A 23,189-nucleotide genomic window follows, 5' to 3' on the forward strand; every position below is an offset into this window, starting at 1 on the left:
TTTTCGGATGAACAGTAACATTTGGATGAACAGTAATGTTTTAGAATTTTTTGGATTTTTTTCTTCGATTTTTCTTGGATCTGGATCACGAAATTTTTTTTTTCGATTCTGGATCTGTTTTTGAAATAAAATTGAGAAATTTTGGATCTATTTGGTTTTTTTGGTCATCGGTCCCGTGCTCCTCGCCGGCGCAGCGTCACTAACGGCCTCGCTCTCGCTCCGACGGTGACGGCGGCGTCAGGAAACCCTAGGGTTTCGACCTTTGGGTGCAGGAGCAATGGCGGCGGCGGTTTCAGATTAAAACCCTAAGGGTTCATGCGTGAAAACATGGCGAAAATTAAGGAGGTGGTTACCTCAGATTTTGGGAGGTTTGAAAGCTTCAAATGAACTTCGCGTTCGTTCTCAGGTGAGCCACGCGCTCAATTTAACCGAACTTCGCGTTCGTTCTCAAGTGAGCATCGCGCTCAAATCAAACGAACCTCACGTTCGTTCTAAGGTAAGCCCCACACTTAGTTCTAAGGTGAGCCTCGCGCTCAGTTCTAAGGTGAGCCTCGCGCTCAGTTCTCAGGTGAGCCTCACGCTCAATTTTCAGTCGAGCCTCGCGCTCAATTTTCAGTCGAACCTCGCGTTCATTTTTAAATAAACCTCGCGTTCGTTCTCAAGTTGAACCCTGTGTTCATTTTCAGTCGAACCTCGCGTTCTTTTTTCAAACGAACCTCGTGTTCGTTCTCAAGTTGAACCCTGTGTTTCGTTCTCAGGTCGAACATTGCGTTCGTGCTCAGGTTGAACTTTGCGTTCATTTTTCAAACGAACCTTGCGTTCGTACTTAAGTGAGTCTCGTACTCAATACAGTCGAACCTCGCGTTCGAAGTTATGGGAACTTCGTGTTCAGCCTCGGCTTCTCATATTAAATTATGGGTCTACTTTGGTATACTTAATTTATTCAATTAAGTTATGGGCTATATTTAAGCTATGGAAATTTAAATTAATTTAATTTAAATTTAATTTGGTTTTTTAATTAATTATTTAATTCAAATATTATGACACTAAGGTATTAAGGTTGTCTCTCACTCCAACTGATTAATTAAAACAAGAAGTTGCCAAAGTAACCTCTCTTGTGTAGATTGTTCATGAGGAATGTGAGATGTTTGTGTGTATGCTTTCGTGTAAATATTTAATCGGCCCAAAGGAAGGTTAATATTTATTTAGACTGTATACACATTTGCGATGATAAGCGTGTGACAATTATAAGGTTTACATGTGAATAATGAATCGATCCAAAGATAGTTTCATTATTTGACATGAGTTATTATTAATGTTTGATCATTGCAACAAGGTATTACTTACAAGTTAATATTACTGTCCAAAGACTTGATATTAATGTTGTGCCAGATATCTTGGATGGGATTCGTTATTATTTGAATTTTATTGATTACTAATTATAGTTATTGATGTGAGCATTTTTGTTTTATTTCAGCTAATGCATCTGCTATAATAATTTCTGCTAACATCAACTCAATTCACATGCTAAATGAGACAAACTTCAAGGTTTGGAAAGAGAACATATTAATTGTTCTTAGCTGCATATATCTAGACCTTGCATTAAGAATTGAACAACCCCAACCTCTCAATGCGGATAGCACTCCTGATGCAAAGAAGGAGTATGAGAAGTGGAAGCATTCAAATCGCATGAGTCTTATGATCATTAAGCGCGGCGTTCCGAAAGCCTTCAGGTGCATAGAATCCGAAGGGATTACTAAGGCTAAAGATTTCCTTACCGAAATTAAGAAGCGTTTTGCGAAAAACGATAAGGTAGAAACAAACATGCTCTTAGCTCGATTGATTTCAATGAAGTATAAGGGCAAAGGAAATATCAGGGAGTACATTATGGAAATGTCTCATATTGCTTCAAAGCTTAAGGCATTTAAACTCGATCTTTGTGATGAGTTATTAGTGCATCTGGTTTTGTTGTCTCTTCCTGCACAATTCAATCAGTTATAACTGTCAAAAGGAGAAATGGACTCTAAATGAGCTCATTTCATACTGTGTGCAAGAAGAAGACAGGTTGAAGCAAGATAAGACAGAAAGTGCTCATTTGGCCTATGCCTCTAAGGATAAGGGCAAGAAAAGGAAGAATGATAAGGAAGCTGCTAAGGGTCCAGTTGAGAAGAAACAACATAAGGATAATCAGGGTTGTTTCTTCTGTAAGAAGCCTGGACATGTAAAGAAGGACTGTACAAAATATCACGCCTGGCGTGATAATAAGGGTACGTTCCTTGCTTTGGTCTGTTCTGAGGTTAATTTAGCTTCAGTACCTAGAAACACTTGGTGGTTAGACTCTGGTGCTACTACTCACATAAGTGTTTCTACGCAGGGTTGCCTGAGCTACCGAAAGCCAAGTGATGTTGAAAGACACATCTTTGTGGGCGACGGACAATCGGTAGATGTGGAAGCAATTGGGCACTTTAGGTTGTTGTTGGGAACTGGTTCTTATTTGGATTTGAAAGGTACTTTTGTAGTACCGTATTTTAGACAAAATTTAATTTCTGTTTCTGTATTGGACAAATCAGGTTATTCTTGTTCATTTGGAAACAGTCAATTTAGTTTATCTTCTAATTCAAATGTTGTGGGAACCGGTTACTTGAGTACTTATGACAACTTATATTTGCTTGATACAATTGCTTCTTACAATGAATCCTTGCATGTGGAATCACGTGGTACTAAGCGTAAATTAAATAAGGAAAATTCGGCGACATTATGGCATAAGCGCTTAGGTCATATCTCAAAAGGTAGAGTTGAGCGTCTTGTGTCTGATGGCATTTTGGATTCCCTTGATTTTTCGGACTTCGACGTATGTGTTGAATGTATCAAGGGAAAACAGACCAAAGTGAAGAGATTAGGTGCCAACAGATCTTCGGATGTCTTAGAATTGATACATACGGATATTTGTGGGCCATTCCCTACGGAATCCTGGAATGGTCAACAATATTTTATATCATTCATAGACGATTACTCACGTTATGGGCACCTATATCTTATTCATGAAAAATCTGAGTCTCTGGACATGTTCAAAGCCTATAAAGCTGAAGTTGAGAATTAACTCAACAGAAGAATTAAAACCGTTAGATCTGATCGTGGTGGTGAGTACTACGGTAGATATGATGGTTCAGGTGAACAACGTCCAGGACCATTTGCTAGATACCTAGAGGAATACGGTATCGTCCCACAGTACACCATGCCGGGTTCACCTAGCATGAATGGTGTAGCTGAAAGACGAAACATGACTCTTAAGGATATAATAAGAAGTATGATTGCTCATTCTTCTTTACCAGAATCTCTCTGGGGAGAAGCACTAAAGACAGCAGCTTACATTCTGAATAGAGTACCAAGTAAAGCAGTTGTTAAAATACCTTATGAGCTTTGGACTGATCGAAAGCCCAGTTTAAAGCATTTACATATTTAGGGATGTCCAGCTGAGGCAAGGCCTTATAGGCCAAATAAAAAAAAATTGGACTCCAAAACAGTTAGCAGCTACTTTATTGGGTACTCTGAACGTTCTAGGGGCTATAAGTTTTATGATCCCACACTAATGAATATTTTTGAGATGGGACCAGCAATATTCTTTGAGGATGTTGAGTTTGGGGGGAGAAATAAGGTTAGAGACATTAGTTTTGAGGAGGAATTGACTTCAAATCCAATCCATACAGTCACTTTTGACAATATTCAGGTTCCTATACCTGTTATTGCTCAAGAAGTAAATCCGGAACCTCAAGATGACAATGTTGAACAACTTCCTATTCCAGAAGAACAAACTCAACAACCTCAAGAACCAGTGCCATTAAGGAGATTCACGAGAGAAAGGAGAAATGCTATTTCGGATGATTATATTATATTTCTTCAAGAACATAAGGAAAGTAGTGGAATGTTGGAAGATGATCCAATCAACTTCTCTCAAGCCATGAAAAGTTCTAACTCTCAACAGTGGATTGATGCCATGAATGAAGAGTACAAGTCTATGCAAGACAATAAGATTTAGGAACTTGTCCCATTGCCAGAAGGTGCAAAACCAATTGGTTGTAAATGGATTTTTAAAACCAAGTCGGATGCAAATGGTAATGTGGAGAGGTATAAGGCACGTCTTGTGGCTAAAGGCTATACTCAAAAGGAAGGCATTGATTATACAGAGACATTCTCTCCGGTTTCATCGAAAGACTCTTTCAGAATAATCATGGCACTTGTTGCTCATTATGATCTTGAGTTACATCAGATGGATGTTAAGACTGTATTTCTCAATGGAGACATTGATGAGATAATTTATATGGTATAACCAGAAAACTTTGTGTCAAGAGACCCAAAGAATATGGTCTGCAAATTAAGGAAATCCATCTATGGACTCAAGCAAGCTCCTCGTCAATGGTATCATAAGTTTCAACAAATAATTATCTCGTTCAGTTTTGAGATGAACATTATCGATGACTGTGTATATCACAAGTTCAGTGGGAGTAAGTATATCTTTCTGGTTCTGTATGTCGATGACATATTGCTTGCCACTAATGATATAGGCATGCTGCACGAAACTAAGAGATTTCTATCAAAGAATTTTGAGATGAAAGATCTTGGGGACGCCTCTTTTATATTAGGAATCCAAATACATCGAGATCGCTCTCGGGGTATTCTTGGATTATCACAAAAGAGCTATATTGATAATGTACTTAAAAGGTTTGGCATGCAAGACTACAGACCAGGAGACACCCCTGTGGCTAAAGGAGACAAATTTAGTCTCAATCAGTGCCCTAAAGGTAATCTTGGAATTCAGGAAATGCAGAAGATTCCTTATGCTTCGGCTATAGGAAGTCTAATGTATGCTCAGGTATGTACGCGTCCGGATATTGCGTACATTGTTAGGATGTTAGGCAGATACTTAAACAACCCTGGTATGGATCATTGGATAGCAGTCAAAAGGGTTATGAGGTATCTTCAGAAAACAAAAGATTATATGCTCACATACAGAAAATCAGAACAACTAGAGGTCATTGGGTACTCTGATTCTGATTTTGCTGGATGCCAAGATAGCAAAAAGTCTACATCAGGCTATATTTATATGTTAGTAGGAGGAGCTATATCATGGAAAAGTATCAAACAAACACTTGTAGCTTCCTCCACTATGGCATCAGAATTTGTAGCTTGCTATGAGGTATCCAATCAGGAAATATGGCTGCGAAACTTTGTCACGGGACTGCGCATTTTGGAAAATATAAAAAGACCACTAAGGTTATATTGTGACAATAAATCTGCAGTAATGTATTCCAATAACAACAGAAGCTCAACTAAGTCAAAACATATTGACATTAAGTTCCTGGTTGTGAAAGAAAGGGTACAGAGTGGACAGATATCCATAGAGCACATTGGAACAAACTCCATGATAGCTGATCATCTTACTAAGCGATTGCCACCCAATGTCTTTCATGAGCACACTGCTCATATGGCTGTGGTGTTATTTTAGGATATCATGATTTAGTGGGAGTTTGTAATTGTGGTGCTCTATGTTTGGTTATATTGTCTGATCAGAATAAAGTATTCAGTTAAGACACTCTGCTATATTATGTTTGGTTTTGACCTCACTAAAGTAGGACCAGTTGAAAATAGACATGTACTGATCACATTGCATGTAATTTTTATGCTGTATATCCATGATTGTATTGGTATATGTGACCATTGATGGGTCGAGTCACGATAAATGTGACGAAGGCCACTTTGATCCTATATTGATATAGTCAATGGACGAGATTGTTCAGAAATACCTTTTCAGTGATAGCAATTTTGAGCTCATAAGGTTATACACAATTTAAGAGATTGTTGGATTTAAATCTAATTAAATCTATTTGTGGGCACATATGATTAATCTGTGTGTATTGCTATCCTTCAGGATAACCCACTAAAGTGATCAATCAATTTGGGTTAATGAGTATTTAAATATAATCATGGGGTTATATGTGCAGATACTAGGTTATAATTGTGATTTGATGATGGGCCAACTTGCAAATGTATAACATCTATAAATAAGGGGTTATGGTCCCTAATCTAGGGTTACATTCTCTAATTCTCTTCACCCCCATCTAGAGAGAAATTTGGCTAGAGAAATCCTAAGGTTAGAAGATCCAAAACCCATCTCAGGTTTAATCTATGGATTTAGGTATAAGCTTCCGCTCTTTTCTTTTGATTCTTGTAAATCTCTTTGAATTAATCATGGCTTTATGGTTTAGATCTCAAGTTTTTATAAGATCTAACAGGCCGATGTTAGCGATTGTGTTGAGCACCGTCAGACTGCATTTGGGGAACACATTGTCGAGAAATCTATGGCTGCGGCCAAGGGCTGATGAGCTCAGCAGGATCCCTCCCTACACTCTCTCTCAAGGAGGGATATATATTTCCACTTTCTTGCACTATGCAGCTGCCCAGGGCAAGCCTTGTGTGGCTCCGCCACTGCATACGATCTCCTCAGTCATATTTTCCCCCTTTCTGATAATGAAATAAAAATCCATGTTATTTTGTTCTTGCGTATTAATTTGAGAGATGAATCAATCTCACTGTCTCTCGCAAGAAAAGCATATTATCACGTTGGCCAATAGGAGTTTTGCAGAAACTTGTAATTTTGTGCAAAATAAATTAAGGTGAAAAGAAAAATAAAAAAGAAAACTCCCGCTCATGGTGTTCCTAATCCACTTTAACTGGGGCTTTTTGATCGATTAGCTCCGAGATCCACTTTAACGATTTTAAGATTGGGTTTAGTGTGTGGGAGAGAGAGGAAGATGTCAGTTTTTGGTGTATCGAATCTCACCGGGGAAGGTGAAAGGAAACGCGCTATGAAGGAGAGCGCTTATGGATTTAAGGAAATATTTACACATAAGTCTACTCATATTCTAATGTTTGCAAAAACCTAAATATCTCTCACTATCTTCACTATCTTCTTTCCAAGGTCCTATTTAATTTCAGTAACTCAGTAGTCACCACATGCAACAACGTGCTAGCAGTCCATATATTCTCACTCTATTTATCTTATCATACTCTCTTTAAAAACACGAGTTCGAAAAAAAATTTCTATGGTTAATATTACCCTTTACTATTTTAAATATTTTATTTAAATCTTAATCCTTACTAATTATTATTATATCTTGTCTTAATACCACGTGAACTATTTATATCTCAACAATTTAAAAAAGATAATATCAATAAATATATAAAACAGTTTTATGATATTAGTTTGTTAAGGTAAAGAAATTATACGTAGCTAAATTAAAAAAAAACATCCTAACGTTTCAAAACTTAAAATAATAGACATGAAATCAATAAATTGATAGCAGCCTATGAAGAATTTAAAATTTTTAGTTAATATCTTAATGTCTCTAAAATTATAGAAACATCCTCAAAAGTTTAAATTACAAACAAACACATTAAAATTCTAAAATTTCAAAACTTAAAACCAATATAGATGAATATAATGGATTACCATGATGCATGTGAAAATTTCTAACATTTCAAAAATTAAAGACAAAAAACATAAAATCAAGAAATTAACAGCAGCCTCTGAAGAATTTAAAATTTAAAATTAACATTTTTAGTGTCTCAAAAATTATAGAAACACCCTCAAAAGTTTAAATTATAAAAAAAACACCCTAAAATTTTAAAATTTACAACCAACAAAAATGAATTCAAGAGATTACCCCTTACACACCTAAAATTTTAAAATTTATCAAAATTAACCTCAAAGTTTATAAAAATTATGAAAAAAACTCCTAACCATAAAAATATCTAAGGTTAGCAAACCATTAATATTTTCAAATTTTGTATCAGAATCTTCACTATCAAAAGAACTCTCATGTTCCCAAACTTTGAACTTTGACCCTTATTAGCAAACAATAAAGATATAGAACAATTCTCAAAGTCCCTAAAATAAAGAACTCCTGGTACTTCATGACAACTTGTAACAATACGAGATCTATCAACACCCGTCGCCACTAATCGTCATAATTTTTAATATCACCAAGACACTAGTAAAAATATGGTCAGCCTCAACAATTGGTAGGAACTGTTGGGGCAAGTTTTAAAAGCCCAACGGTTCTACCAGTTGGGGCATTTTCGTTTTCACCGAAAAAAATTGGGGGGAATTTTTCCCTCAACTTTTTTAACCCAAAAAAACCAATCAAGCACCAAAAAGTCCCGATCTCTCTGAAAAACGCCCCGTCATGCCCAAACTCCTCTCTCTCTCTCTCTCTCTCTCTCGCTCTGTGACGTCCCTGGGTTCACACAAGGCTGCAGTCCAAGGTGAAACCAAGAATGTCAAACCTGCCATGCACCACACCGTGCAATAACATGTTTCACCATCACAATTCTATCACTCTAGTAGAGTCAATATTAGGTGTAGGTACAAAAGTAAGTAAAAGATACTACAAGAGATAACTGATGAAATGATAGAGATCAAAATAATATTTCATCATCCAACATACAGGAATACAAAGTCAATATTTGAAATGAATAAACTGGAGTTCTTAACAAATCTCAAATACAACAAGTCTGAGTAAAGGAAATAAGGCACACAGCCTTTACACATCTAGAATAAAGTCCTCAAATGTCTAAACACAGTTTACAGTGGAGCTCCAAAATAAAACATATCTAAAAATAGTCAGCTGAACACTAAAGTGTGTCGCCATCAACCTGCGACTCTCCGGGCTCCTGGCTCGTTACCTAAAAGGGGGAGGGACAACGAGCGTCAAAGCGCTAGCGAGCAACATCACAACCAACCCCAAGGGAAAGGGCTCATTGTATACAGAAAGTATAGTTATTAGATAATAGTTAAAATCATTACTCCTAGCAAATAATGGGTTTTAGTATTTAGGAAATTACAACACGAGCATAGGTACGTCGAGCGAAATAATCCAAACAAGGAAACCCTCATGTATATACCTTTTATCTCAAATTGTAAATCCCTAATTACCAAACCCGAAGTATAATACTTAAATAATAAACTAAAAGAAACAGCCCATCTTAATACTTAATCAAAAGTCACGCCGAAACCATATAAGTGTCAAAGGTCAATATCACATAAGTGTCGTATCCTGTCTAGGTAGCTATCATGTCCAAATCTCATGTAATCATGTCATATCCTGATTCAGATAAGTGTCATACTCATAGGTTAACAAATGTCCAAGACGTGGTCAAATATGTAAATGTCCAACATGATGACTGAAATGTGAATGCATGTCCAACACATGGACTGAATAAAATAGGTGTCCAACACATGGACCGAAATGATAAGTATCCAACACATGGATCAATAGTAATGTATGCCCAACACATGGACTATAAGTAAAGAGGTGCAATTGTCAAAGGTATATGTGGAAAGATATACATATCCTAAACTCGCACGTGTCTCGATGTGCGGGTCTAAACTTGTGTCAAAAGTGTCAACTCACATGTATAGACAAGTCACTATCATTGCAATATAGTGTCAGATAATCGAGGCGACCCCTCGGACGTATAAAATACACAACCAAAACAAATACATACACAAACAGTGCGGCGGTCGGCCGCAGAGACCACTCCGGTCGACTGCGCATAGGGCAGAGACATTCTGCTCGACAGAATGCCCAGCGGTCGACCGCCGCGTCACACACGGTCGACCGCGAAACGGACAGAAGCTTTTCCAGGTTTCTGTTCTGCTTCGAAATCGATCCAAACAATACACCCATGCTTCCAAACAATATATTACTCATTCTAATACATATGAATCATCATATAATAACATCTAGCATGTAAACAAAATCATCACCAAGATTTGTGAACTTATATACACATGATTTAAAAGTTATAAAACAGTAAATCGAAATTTTAACTCTTAATAAAGCATTTTTAGATTTAGATCTCTTTAACCAAAATCATTGGTGAGTATTTAAAAACTAAAAATACTTGGTTTTCACATCTCATATCATAAAGATCTATCTATATACGCAAAGTAGTGATTTAGGCTCAAGAAAACTCATTAAAATCGTTAGAAAAGCTTATAAAAACATAGGTGAGAGATTGGGCGAGATGTTACTCGCCTCTAAGGTGAACAAAGCTCCTGGATTCACAAGAGAATGATCCCCTTTGTTGATCCATACAAAAATCCGTCACAAATCCTTCGAACTCCTCAAAAATCACCAAAAACGAAGTTAGGGTTTGAGAGGAGAGAGAGAAGGGGGGCTGAGGCTATTAGGGTTCAAAAAAGGGTTCTGAGAGCTTCAAAACGAGTATATATAATTAGGGTAACAACCGGGTTTGGTATAAATAAAACTAACCCGAAACAGAACTGAAACTGGCGTCTGCACGCCCAGCGGTCGACCGCAGCGACCAGGGCGGTCGACTGCTCAGAGTTCTGGGTCGTGCTCAGACTAGGGTTCGGTAAAAAGGTTATAACTTTCTCATACAATCTCGGAATGAGGTGATTTAAGATTTGTTGGAAATCTATTGAAGAGACCTACAACTTTGGTCTTATACACTTTTCCATATTCTAACTGAATCAATATGAAAAATATAGAAACTCTCAACTAGTCAAAATTCTCAGATTTTCACTCTTGGCCTTTGTGCATGTTTTGTTTATTTACACTCATATATTTACAAATATACATTGAATTGATCTCAAATCAATTCCTATCATACTCAAACATCAAAATACATTATTTTCATCATATAACATATTTATAATTATTTATCACACTATATTCAAATTTTTGAGGTTTTACATTCTTCCCCCCTTAAAAGAATTTCGTCCTCGAAATTTAGAAATTATACTCAAACACATAAAGATACTTGAGAAGCACGACGAGGGTCTAATACAACCCGCACACATACACATCTTGAAATATTTAATCTTGATAAGCATATAGAGATATTTATATTTAACAATCCAGAATGACTATATTCCCACTCAACCCTTAATCGAATGGAACTAGTACGTCGGGCGAAAAATCCAAACAAGGAACCCGCCATATATATACCATGTGTTCCAAAAGATTTAGAATTAAGCGGAAATATCCTCATTCTAGCGTTAAATCTAAATATAACCACACAAATAATAGCACACATAAATCAACCCACTTCCTCAATAGGTGCAGGAAGTCGCGCGACATAATATCTTCGCACTCCCGAAAGTCATCTTCAACTCCTTTCTGGTTCCACTGAATTTTCACCAAGGAAAAGAAAAATATATATTGTTTCTAAATTTCTTGTCTTCTCTAGCAAGTATATAAACTAGGATTTTAATCGTAGTCAAATCAATCTGAAGCTAAATCTCTGATGTGTTCAACACTCACTGCTGCTCATCATCATATAATTGCTTCTTGAATATTGAAATATGAAATACTTTATGTACACTAGACATCGATGCTGGAAAGTCTAGTCCATATGAAACAGCCCCAATAAGCTCCAAAATCCGAAACGGTCCAATATATCTTAACTCAAGCTTTCTCCGCCTTCCGAATCGCTGAACGTCTTTCATAGATGATACTTTCAGCACAACTAACTCTTCAAATCTGAATCTCCAAATGTCCTCATTTCTTATCTGCATAGCTCTTTTACTGACTCTGAGCGGCTAGAATCTATTCTCTGGTCAATGTTACTTTCTCAGTAATCTATCTCATAAGCTCTGGCCTAAGCATTAAACTATCCTCCGGCTCTACCCAACATATAGGTGATCTGCAAGGCCTCTAGTATGATGCTTCATACGGAGTCACACCAATTATCGCTTGATAACTGCTGTTATAAGCGAACTCTATCAGTGGAATATGATTCCTCTCAGCTGTTTTGAAAGTCAATGACACAAGCCCGTAACATATCTTCCAACACCTGATTTACTCTCCCCGTCTAACCATCCGTCTATGGGTGGAATATACTACTGTATGATAGTCTACTACCAAGTGAATCCTGGAAACTCTTCCAAAAGTGTGAAGTGAACACTGAACCTTGATCTGATACAATCGTGTTTGGAACTCCATGAAGTCGAACTATCTCTCGAACAAATATCCTCGCATATGCCTCGGTGGTAGAAGTAGTCCTTACTGGAATGAAATATTCTGGCTTCATTAGTATATCCATTATCATCCAAACAGAATCATTTTCTTTCTCCGACTTCGGCAACCCTACAATAAGGTTCATAAAAAGTCCGCCCACTTCTATTTCTAAATGGGAAAAGATTGAAGTGTTCGCACCGGTCTCTAATGTTCCACCTTCACTTACCGACAGGTAAGACACAAAGCTATATACTCTGAAATCTTCCTACGCCTATCACTCCACCAAAAGTGTCTCTTTAAGTCCTTGTACATCTTAGAATTCGTAGTCTTCAATAAACTCAATCCACCGTCGCTATCTCTGGTTGAGTTCCTTCTGGGAGAAAAGATACTTTAAACTCTGGTGGTCGATGAACAACTCAAATTGCACTCCATATAAGTAATGTCTCGTGACTTCAGTGTAAATACCACTACTGCTAACACCAAATCATGAGTGGAATAGTTCTGCTCGTGCACCCTAAATTGTCATGAGATATATGCTTCTACCCTCTGAGTCTGCATCAAGATGCCTCTTAAACCTACCAATGATGCATCTGTGTAAATGACGTACGTCCTGTCGCTGCTCGGAATAGTTAAAACCGGCGTTGTAGTCAACTTAGTCTTTAAAGTATCAAAGGCCTTCTGGCACTCCGTGTTCCAAATGAAATGTACACCCTTCTTCGTAAGGCATGTAAGTGGCGCCGAAATCTTCAAGAAGTCTAGGATAAACTTCCTGTAATAACCGGCTAACCCAAGAAGCTTTGGATCTCTGTCATCGTCTTCGGCGGTTCCAAATTAAGAACTGCTGCAACCTTAGCCAGATCCACTGCTATGTCCTATCTGCTGATGACGTGGCCGAGAAATCTGACTCCTGAAAGCCAAAACTCGTACTTGCTAAATTTAGCATAAAACTGATGCTCCTGTAGAGTCTTCAAAGCAAACTGTAGATGCTGCTTGTGTTCTGCCTCCGATCTCGAATGAATGAGAATATCATTGATAAAGAAAATTACAAACTGGTCCAAGAAGGGACGAAAAAAAACCACGTTCATCAAATCCATGAATACCACGGGAGCATTAGTCAACCCAAATGGCATGACCAGAAGCTCGAAAGGTTCATATCGAATCAGGAAAAACGGCTTTGGGAAAATCCATCTCCCGAACCCACAACTATGATAACTAGAATGCAGATCAAACTTCGAGAAATACTACGCTCTCTGTAACTAGTCGAACAAGTCATCAATCCTAGGCTTCGAGAAATACTACGCTCTCTGTAACTAGTCGAACAAGTCATCAATCCTAGGTAATGAGTACCTATTCCGGATAGTGACCTTGTTCGGCTCTCTATAATCAATGCACAATCTCATATTACCGTCCTTCTTCTTCACGAAGAGGATCGATGCACCCTACGAAGAATAACTCCTACAAATAAAACCCTGAGCTAACAAATTGTCCAACTGGGTCTGAAGCTCCCTCATCTCAGCTGGTGTCATACGATAGGGTGCGCGGGATATCGGGACTGTGCCCGGCTGCAACTCAATACACCACTCGACCTCTCACATAGGAGGTAACCCAGGTATATCCTGAAAGACATCCTGATACTCTGAGACAACTCTAGTCTCCAATAAATCAATACTCAGATCCCGTCGCAGAACCTCCTCGATATACGCCAGAAACGACTCCGCAAAACGGTTTCCCTGAGAGGTTGCTACAATCCTCTCGGACCCATCGGACGTTCGCAAATTGACTGTCTTCGCAAAGCAGTCAATACTAGCCTGGTAGGAGGATAACCAAATCATACCAAGGATAACATCAAACCCGAACATATACAACGCTATCAAATTGACAACAAACCCTGACTTGTCTAATCTGATGACATATCTCCTATAGATAGAGTGGACACCTCCCCTAGAGGAGCAGATACTGACAACGGAATATCTAAAGAATGTGTTACAAGCTGAAGCCTATCAACGGAGGTATGAAAGATAAGCGAATTTTCTAAATCAAATTAGATCCGAGCTGAAAAGAAAATCTTGAATAAAGCTCTGCTCGTATCCTGATCATGCGGTACTACAGAATAGACTCTGCTGGATAATGCAAATATGGCTTGCTGACCCTTAATCCTCGGATTAATAAGTAGTGCCTCCATTTTCCCACTACTAGCTGAAATTACGACTCTGAGACTGTCGTTCGTGACCTCTATCTTGCTGGCTTCCTGCTTGTGTACTACGATAAGTCTTTCGCTCTTTGTTTGATCTTGTTCTGATTGTAACATGTACTCCGAACTCTGCGCTACTTCGGCGCTCTCGAATCATATTGTGCTCCTTTCTTATGTTATCCTTGTTGCTGGGTTAAAATCATTCTCCCACTGCTAGGATTCTCTAGTTTCCGTAATAGTTCTCTTGCCATTGGCGTTTCCACTATTCTGATTTTGATTTCTTCCTTCACTATGGGCATGTCTCCCTGCTTTACTTAGACTAGCTCTAACTGCAAGTAGTGACCAAAAATTCTCCTGAATAGGTGATAATTGCTACCCCATCAAAAATCTGGATGTTGTTGCTATCCTCCAGCGATGCCCTCAGTGCTGAATACATCTAACTTTTGCTTGGTACTAAGTCGATGTTCAAGGAATTTTCACATACTCCTTCCCTTATAGGCTGCTAATGAAGTTGGTGCGTCTTGAAACTCTGGTGCTCTCATTGTCTGATATCTTTCTTATTCTTTCAGAGCTAAACCTCCTGCTCTATGGTTCTATAAATAGCTGATTGTGGTGGTGGTGCCTTCATAAGTATTGCTTCTTTACTTTCACGACGGGTACAACCGGTGATGGAACTCCTTAAAGTGGTGCTGCTGATGTAAACAGATACACTTCTTGCTCCTCGAGTGTTGTAAGATCTTATTGCTAACGGTGCCATGAAGTCGATCAAATACTATGGAGCCTGCTACGGCTCGGCTCTGCATGCCCAGCTCTCCAGGTATGAGTTTTACCTCGACCACATCCTCGTTTTGATATTTATAGTATCAAAAGGAGAGCTTAATTATCACAGTAAGTGAGATAATAAAAATATATATACAACGCATCACAATACGAATTCATAATACATAGTATTCACGCAAATACCTTCAATCAACATAAAAATAGTTATAAAAAAAATATTCTCAAATTTTGAGATATACGCATATATCGTCATCACTCATACTAGAAAATCCTTACGGACTCTATACATGAATCCTAAGAAACTCTATCCTAGCTCCACGACTCGACACAGGATGATCCTAAGGATACTGGAACTAGAGCTCTGATACCAACTGTGATGCCCCTGGGTTCACACAAGGCTGCAGTCCAAGGTGAAACCAAGAATGTCAAACCTGCCATGCACCACACCGTACAATAACATCAATAATAGGTGTAGGTACAAAAGCAAGTAAAAAGTACTACAAGAGATAACTGATGAAATGATAGAGATCAAAATAATATTTCATCATCCAACATACAAGAATACAAAGTCAATGTTTGAAATGAATAAACTGGAGTTCATAACAAATCTCAAATACAACAAGTCTGAGTAAAGGAAATAAGGCACACAGCCTTTACACATCTAGAATAAAGTCAGCTGAACACTAAAGTGTGTCGCCATCAACCTGCGACTCTCCGGGCTCCAAAATAAAACATATCTAAAAATATTCAGCTGAACACTAAAGTGTGTCGCCATCAACCTGCGACTCTCCGGGCTCCTGGCTCGTTACCTGAAAGGGGGAGGGACAACGAGCGTCAAAGCGCTAGCGAGCAACATCACAACCAACCCCAAGGGAAATAGCTCATTGTATACAGAAAGTATAGTTATTACATAATAGTTAAAATCATTACTCCTAGCAAATAATGGGTTTTAGTATTTAGGAAATTACAACACGAGCATAGGTACGTCGAGCGAAATAATCCAAACAAGGAAACCCTCATGTATATACCTTTTATCTCAAATTGTAAATCCCTAATTACCAAACCCGAAGTCTAATACATGAATAATAAACTAAAAGAAACAGCCCATCTTAATACTTAATCAAAAGTCACGCTGAAACCATATAAGTGTCAAAGGTCAATATCACATAAGTGTCGTATCCTGTCAAGGTAGCTATCATGTCCAAATCTCATGTAATCATGTCATATCCTAATTCAGATAAGTGTCATACTCATAGCTTAACAAATGTCCAAGACGTGGTCAAATATGTAAATGTCCAACACGATGACTGAAATGGATTATAGTCCAACACGAGGACTTTAGTGGATTATAGTCCAACACGAGGACTTTAATGGATTATAGTCCAACACGAGGACTGAAATGTGAATGCATGTCCAACACATGGACTGAATAAAATAGGTGTCCAACACATGGACCGAAATGATAAGTATCCAACACATGGATTAATAGTAACGTATGCCCAACACATGGATTATAAGTAAAGAGGTGCAATTGTCAAAGGTATATGTGGAAAGATATACATATCCTAAACTCACACGTGTCTCGATATGCGGGTCTAAACTTGTGTCAAAAGTGTCAACTCACATGTATAGACAAGTCACTATCATTGCAATATAGTGTCAGATAATCGAGGCGACCCCTCGGACGTATAAAATACACAACCAAAATAAATACATACACAAACAGTGCGGTGGTCGACCGCAGAGACCACTCCGGTCGACCGCGCATAGGGCAGAGACATTCTGCTCGACAGAACGCCCAGCGGTCGACCGTCGCGTCACACGCGGTCGACCGCGAAACGGACAGAAGCTTTTTCCAGGTTTCTGTTCTTCTTCGAAATCGATCCAAACAATACACCCATTCTTCCAAACAATATATTACTCATTCTAATACATATGAATCATCATATAATAACATCTAGCATTTAAACAAAATCATCACCAAGATTTGTGAACTTATATACACATGATTTAAAAGTTATAAAACAGTAAATCGAAATTTTAACTCTTAATAAAGCATTTTTAGATTTAGATCTCTTTAACCAAAATCATTGGTGAGTATTTAAAAACTGAAATACTTGGTTTTCACATCTCATATCATAAAGATCTATCTATATACGCAAAGTAGTGATTTAGGCTCAAGAAAACTCATTAAAATCGTTAGAAAAGCTTGTAAAAACATAGGTGAGAGATTGGGCGAGATGTTACTCACCTCTAAGGTGAACAAAGCTCCTGGATTCACAAGAGAATGATCCCCTTTGCTGATCCATACAAAAATCCGTCGCAAATCCTTCGAACTCCTCAAAAATCACCAAAAACGAAGTTAGGGTTTGAGAGGAGAGAGAGAAGGGGGGCTGAGGCTATTAGGGTTCAAAAAAAGGTTCTGAGAGCTTCAAAACGAGTATATATAACTAAGATAACAACCGGGTTTGGTATAAATAAAACCAACCCGAAACAGAACTGAAACTGGCGTCTGCACGCCCAGTGGTCGACCGCAGCGACCACGGCGGTCGACTGCTCAGAGTTCTGGGCCGTGCTCAGACTGGGGTTCGGTAAAAAGATTGTAACTTTTTCATACGATCTAGGAATGAGGTGATTTAAGATTTTTTGGAAAGCTATTGAAGAGACCTATAACTTTGATCTTATACACTTTTCTAGATTCTAACTGAATAAGTATGCAAAACATAGAAACTCTCAACTGGTCAAAATTCTCAGATTTTCACTCTTGGCCTTTGTGCATGTTTTGTTTATTTACACTCATATATTCACAAATATACATTGAATTGATCTCAAATCAATTCCTATCATATACACTCATATATTCACAAATATACATTGAATTGATCTCAAATCAATTCCTATCATACTCAAACATCAAATTATATTATTTTCACCATATAACATATTTATAATTATTTATCACACTATATTCAAATTTTTGGGGTTTTACACGCTCCCTCTCCGATCCTCTCCTCCTCAGCCTGACCTCTCCTCCTCAGCCGCCGCCTCCTCTCCCGTTGAAACCCCCAAACTCTCCTCTCGATCTCTCTCTCTCTCTCTCTCAAACTCTGCCTCCGACCATCTCCCCAGTGTCGCCGCAGCTAGCCTGACCTCTCCGCCTCAGCCGCTGCCTCCTCTCCTGTCGAAACCCTAACCCAACTTTGCCTGCATCCTCCTCTCCCTTGAAAACCCTAACCCTAATTTGCCCGCCTCCCTTCCCCACAAATCCTTAACCCTAATTCTGCCTCCTCCTTTCTCTTACATCCCTCTCTCTCCAAAATCCCCCAAGCTCCACCTCGCCGTCACCAGTAGGAGCGCGCAGCCACCACCTCCTTCTCCTCTATCAGTTCTTCGGTCGCTGCCTCCTCCTCCATCTCAGACATCTAAGCTCGCTGGTGAAGGTAACGTTATGATGTAATAGAGATATTTTGCATTAGATCTCTGCTTGGATAACAATGTTTGATTCTTTGCTTGATAGATTAATTAGTTGCATAATGTGGTATAATTTATTTTCTTTTAGACCACTGGATTTGTATCATTATTGGAAAAAAGTGAATGAGCGTCTTCTCTTCTCAAATTAATTCTTATTTTGTCCTTTTGCATTTACTGTTGCTTTCTTGCCCTTTTCCTTTTAGTAAAGTGTAATCTGATAAGTAGAATGTGAGTAGTGATCATAATGCTTCCTGGTAGTATAGAGATGATCTATTTAGACTCGTTGATGACTAATATTGTTCCATCAATTTAGATTTTTACAAAAAATTCAGACTATCTGTGGCGCTGATTGCTTATCTATATGCAAGTTTGTAATTTCTTCTGTTTTCTTTTTGTAATCCCAAGTTAATTGAACTATAATTTTTTTACTCCACGTTACAGAAGGTTGTTTGAGCCACCGGAGGTTGAAAGGTATTATTTTACACTTATTAAATATTTTGTCATTACACAATGTCAATATACTTCTCTATGTGAATGTTCTTTGAAACCAAGCAAAAAAATATACTATCATAGGTGTTAACAAAATTTTTAGAGTATATAAATGAGTATACTATCATAGTGTGAGGGGTGTATCTATAATTAACCCTTATTATTGGTGACTAACTTGGAATTTGGTGATGTTGTGTTGTAGGAGATAAAGTTCTCTTGGTTCAGAGATGGAAGAGTTTGCATGGCAAACTCTGGCTGGCCTTAATCCCCTTAGCATTCAGTTGGTTACTGTAAGCTCAGATTTTCCATTTTGCTATGGATATGTTGGTAGAAAACAACGCAAAAATCAATCCGCGTATTTTTTATATTTGACTTCATAATCAACAAAATATTGCATTTTTGGGATTTTATGTGTAGATATACATACATATGCATGTGTACGTTTGCTTGTTCATGTTGTATTTATGCATATGTATGTCTGTACGTAAGATTATATGTTGTGCATATATGTCTTGATATATGTATGTATGTCTATATGTTGTGTATGTATGTATGTGTATTGCATATTTATCATCTTTTAAGCAATGATATAGGGATAATTGGTATGTAAATGTTAAGAGGAGGTATTCTGGCCATTTTAATGTTAAACTTTTATTACAAACCCCTTGGAGGTGTTGCCTTCCTCATTTATTCAAATTAATATTGTTTTACTCCAATACTTATCTCAAAGTTTATTGCACCGTGCAGGGATTACCATTTGTTAGCAACATATCCTACAGAAGAAACTTTTCAGGCATTATCTTGTTAGTCTTGGGAATTAGAAGATACAACACTATATGGATCTCATAGAGTATTCTTTCTAACTCCTGAAGGAACACTGAGGCCTATAGCCATTGAACTTACGAGGCCAAAACCCCCGACAAAGCCTCAGTGTAAGCGCATTTTTACGCACTCATGGGATGCTACTGGGACTTGGTTGTGGAGGCATGCTAAGACTCATGTTTGTGCTCATGATGCTGGGTTTCACCAACTTATAGTCACTGGTAATTCTGGTTATGCCTTTTCTTGTTTTGTCTCGTGAAACTTGACTGTTCAAAGTTTGTGTGAAGCTAAATATGCTGCGATCAGATTAAATAAAAAAAGGTGACCTCTCGCATCACAAGCAAGCTCCTCTGCTAGCTAGTCCTCTTCCTTGTGCTAGAGAATATTATATGACACGATATATTTGTTGGCCTTTTTTATGAGAAAAACTTTGTTGGTCCCTTTTATGAGAAAAACTTGGTCAATAATTCAATATGACCATCAACTTAATTATTATTATCTAGTTCTTCTGAAAGTCAAATCATTAAAGAAACAATGTACACATTTTCTCTTACCCTTTAGGGGATCTTAGATGTTGGTTTAAATAGTGTTCATTTGTGTATGTGTACTTCATTTAATAAGATCCAAGTCTTATATGTATCTGATGATACCTAATGTATGGTTCAAACTCGAGCTCTTTTAGACAATATCTAACTAGATGTTTATTATTTCAAGGAACACGGTCAATAGTTTAATTTTTTAAAATTTTGCCATGTGAAATTTAATATTGAAATATATAACAGCAAGTGTTGCATACTAGTGTTACAAAAAAAAGGTTTGTTTGAATTGCTGTGAGTATAAAGCTAGGTGTATGTTAGCTTGTCGTACTCTTGATTTCAATGGCTGTGAGTATAGAACATAGGAAAATGTCAAGAAAAGAACCGTTAAAACTATTGTCACATTGAAGCAGGACATTCCTTTGGCACATTGTCTTGATCATGAGTACGACTCGATGGCTTGCACAATTGAAATTGTTGATGATGTACATTCTGCAATTGACCAATATAAATCACCATGGAAGGTACGTTTCGGTATATCCTATCACCCATTTCCTTAACTTTAGAATTTAGATGAAGGGTTTATGATTGGCATTAGCTCGCAAACTCATATATGGAAGACGACTCAAGATGATGTTGTTGTCTCATCTGGACGACTCAAGACAAAAATGAAGGAGGAGCCGAAGCCTGAAATGACAACGACAATGCTCTCTCATCTGGACGATTTCAAGCAGCAAGCTGAGTATGTGAAGTCTAACTTCAAAAATTGCACCATCATGTCATAGTTTTAATCTTTGAGATACTCGCTTAATTAAGTTGATATCTCTTCTTCTTCTTTTTTTTTGGTAAATTTGATGTTTGTTCTTACTTTTTTTTCAATGTGATTTAGTATTACGATTATTTTGCTAATGAGTTGTATCAATTTGTGAAAAAGTGTCTGTTTGATACCAAAGTAACAGAAAGTGGTCAACTAAGAGCCTGTTGGTTCGCAAACCAACTCCATGAAACTCATTTTTTCGCTTTGGCAGTGGCAGGTTGAGAAAAAAAATCTCCCCCGATTTCATTTTTACTGTTTGGTTCGGTTAGGGTGATAGGAAAAATTTGCACAGCAAAGCCATGCCGCGTTGGAGCCCCCCCCTTCCCCCCAACTCATTTTCTGCCTCCCTGTTTCCTCTGATGCTGATTGAAATCCTATGATAGTTCTTGGTTGATCTATGGAGGTACAGTTCTAAAAATGCAATCTTTTTTAATTTATTTGATTTTTTGTGTTTTCTTTTGTTGATTTTCTTCTTCCTATGCTTTATTAGGTTTAAATTTTGGGTGATTTATCCGTCGATCCCCATTATGATTTGTGAAACTTGCTTTAGACCCCTAATAGTTGGTCGATCTGTAGATCTTGGTGACTCTCTGCGGTGATTCTCTATTTTCACATTGCTAAAAGGAAATTAATCTGTTTATTCTGTGTTTATTCTGCGATGATTCTCTATTTTCCACATTGCTAAGTAATCTATTTATTCTGCAGTTACTCTATAGATCTCGGTGATTTCCATTACGATTGTTTTTCACACTGTTCGATTTTTTTCAAACTGCAAGTTATATTCTGGATGTTTTTTGGTGATAAATCTGCTGATATTTGATAGGCTGACTTGCTATTTGATAGACTGCATGTTTAAAAAATTGTTTGAGGCTAATATATATTTTCTGTTGTATGTTTTCAGGCTGCATGTTAAAAAGACTTATGTATGTTCAGTTCATACTTGTGTTGTTGCTATTTGATTGACTGTCTTGGAGTAAGTTTGATTATTGGTCAAGCATATAGTTTTGACATGACTGTAAAATGACTAGTTAATTGTTACTTTGTTGTTGACGATTGAGACTGTAAAATGACCAAGTACGGTTTTACCAAGTGTATTTGCAGATAAATAGCTAGCATACTCATGTACTCTATATCAAGTTTGTATAAGATGTTGGCAAATTATCTCTGTTTCATTTTGATGTCTTGGGCTATGTACTTTCCAATGGTATTTGTGCATAATTTTTAGGTAGGGTTTTTTTTCTTTTTTTTATTTGATTTGTTTAACAGCCCCAACGGTTGAAACCGTTGGGGCAAATATTAGCCCCAACGGTTTCAACCGTTGGGGCAAATATTTTTCTTTTTTTTTAAAGTAAAAAATATTTGCCCCAACGGTTGGAACCGTTAGGGCAAACTTGGCAACCGTTGGGGCTGAATCGGCCCCAACGTAATTTGTCCCAACGGTTTTTTTTTTAGCCCCAACGGTTCTAACCGTTGGGAACATGATTTGCCCCAACGGTTACAACCGTTGGGGCTGACCATCTTTTTACTAGTGAGAAAGCAGCAATCGACCTTATTTCAATGTCACCAAGAAAAAAGTGTCACTTCTTTTAAATGATTAGTTGGAGCGGTTACAGCGTATGTTAGCAGGCGAAAATTTCCCTGCTAACTTGCGCGTCCGCTGTGATCTCAATGGCGAAGAAGAAGAAATTTAGCGGGAAAAAAGTTCTTAGCTCTGGATTAGGAGCTTCGATCTCATCTCATATCAACATCGAAGTAGTTTGTTCTGAATGAGGAAAATAAACTTAGTTCAGATGACAATCTAGATCCTCCTCTTGAGAATTCAAAAATCCTGCTAAAAGCTGGGGTAGTTTGTTCTCTGATAACAGAAGACCTGGAAAAGGCATGGTCTTGAATTACTTACCTTCAGATACAAATGATTCAGTAATTTTTAATGAAGAAGAATGGAATGATGGTGCCTTAATGTGGTCTTCCTCTATAATTGGGCAAGTCCTTGGTTTAAATGTTAGCTTCAAGGCTATGAAGAGTTATGTGCACAAAGT

The 23,189-nt window shown here is 37.7% G+C and overlaps 1 long non-coding RNA gene across 1 annotated transcript; it reads left to right on the top strand.

Moving 5' to 3' along the window:
* LOC109842410 lies at positions 18,740-22,260 on the top strand. Its single transcript, XR_002247317.1, has 3 exons — positions 18,740-18,957; positions 19,178-19,265; positions 22,052-22,260. It is a non-coding gene; the product is annotated as an uncharacterized LOC109842410 (long non-coding RNA).

This window comes from Asparagus officinalis, chromosome 1 (assembly GCF_001876935.1).
Source record: "Asparagus officinalis chromosome 1, Aspof.V1, whole genome shotgun sequence".
Taxonomy (NCBI): Eukaryota; Viridiplantae; Streptophyta; class Magnoliopsida; order Asparagales; family Asparagaceae; genus Asparagus; species Asparagus officinalis.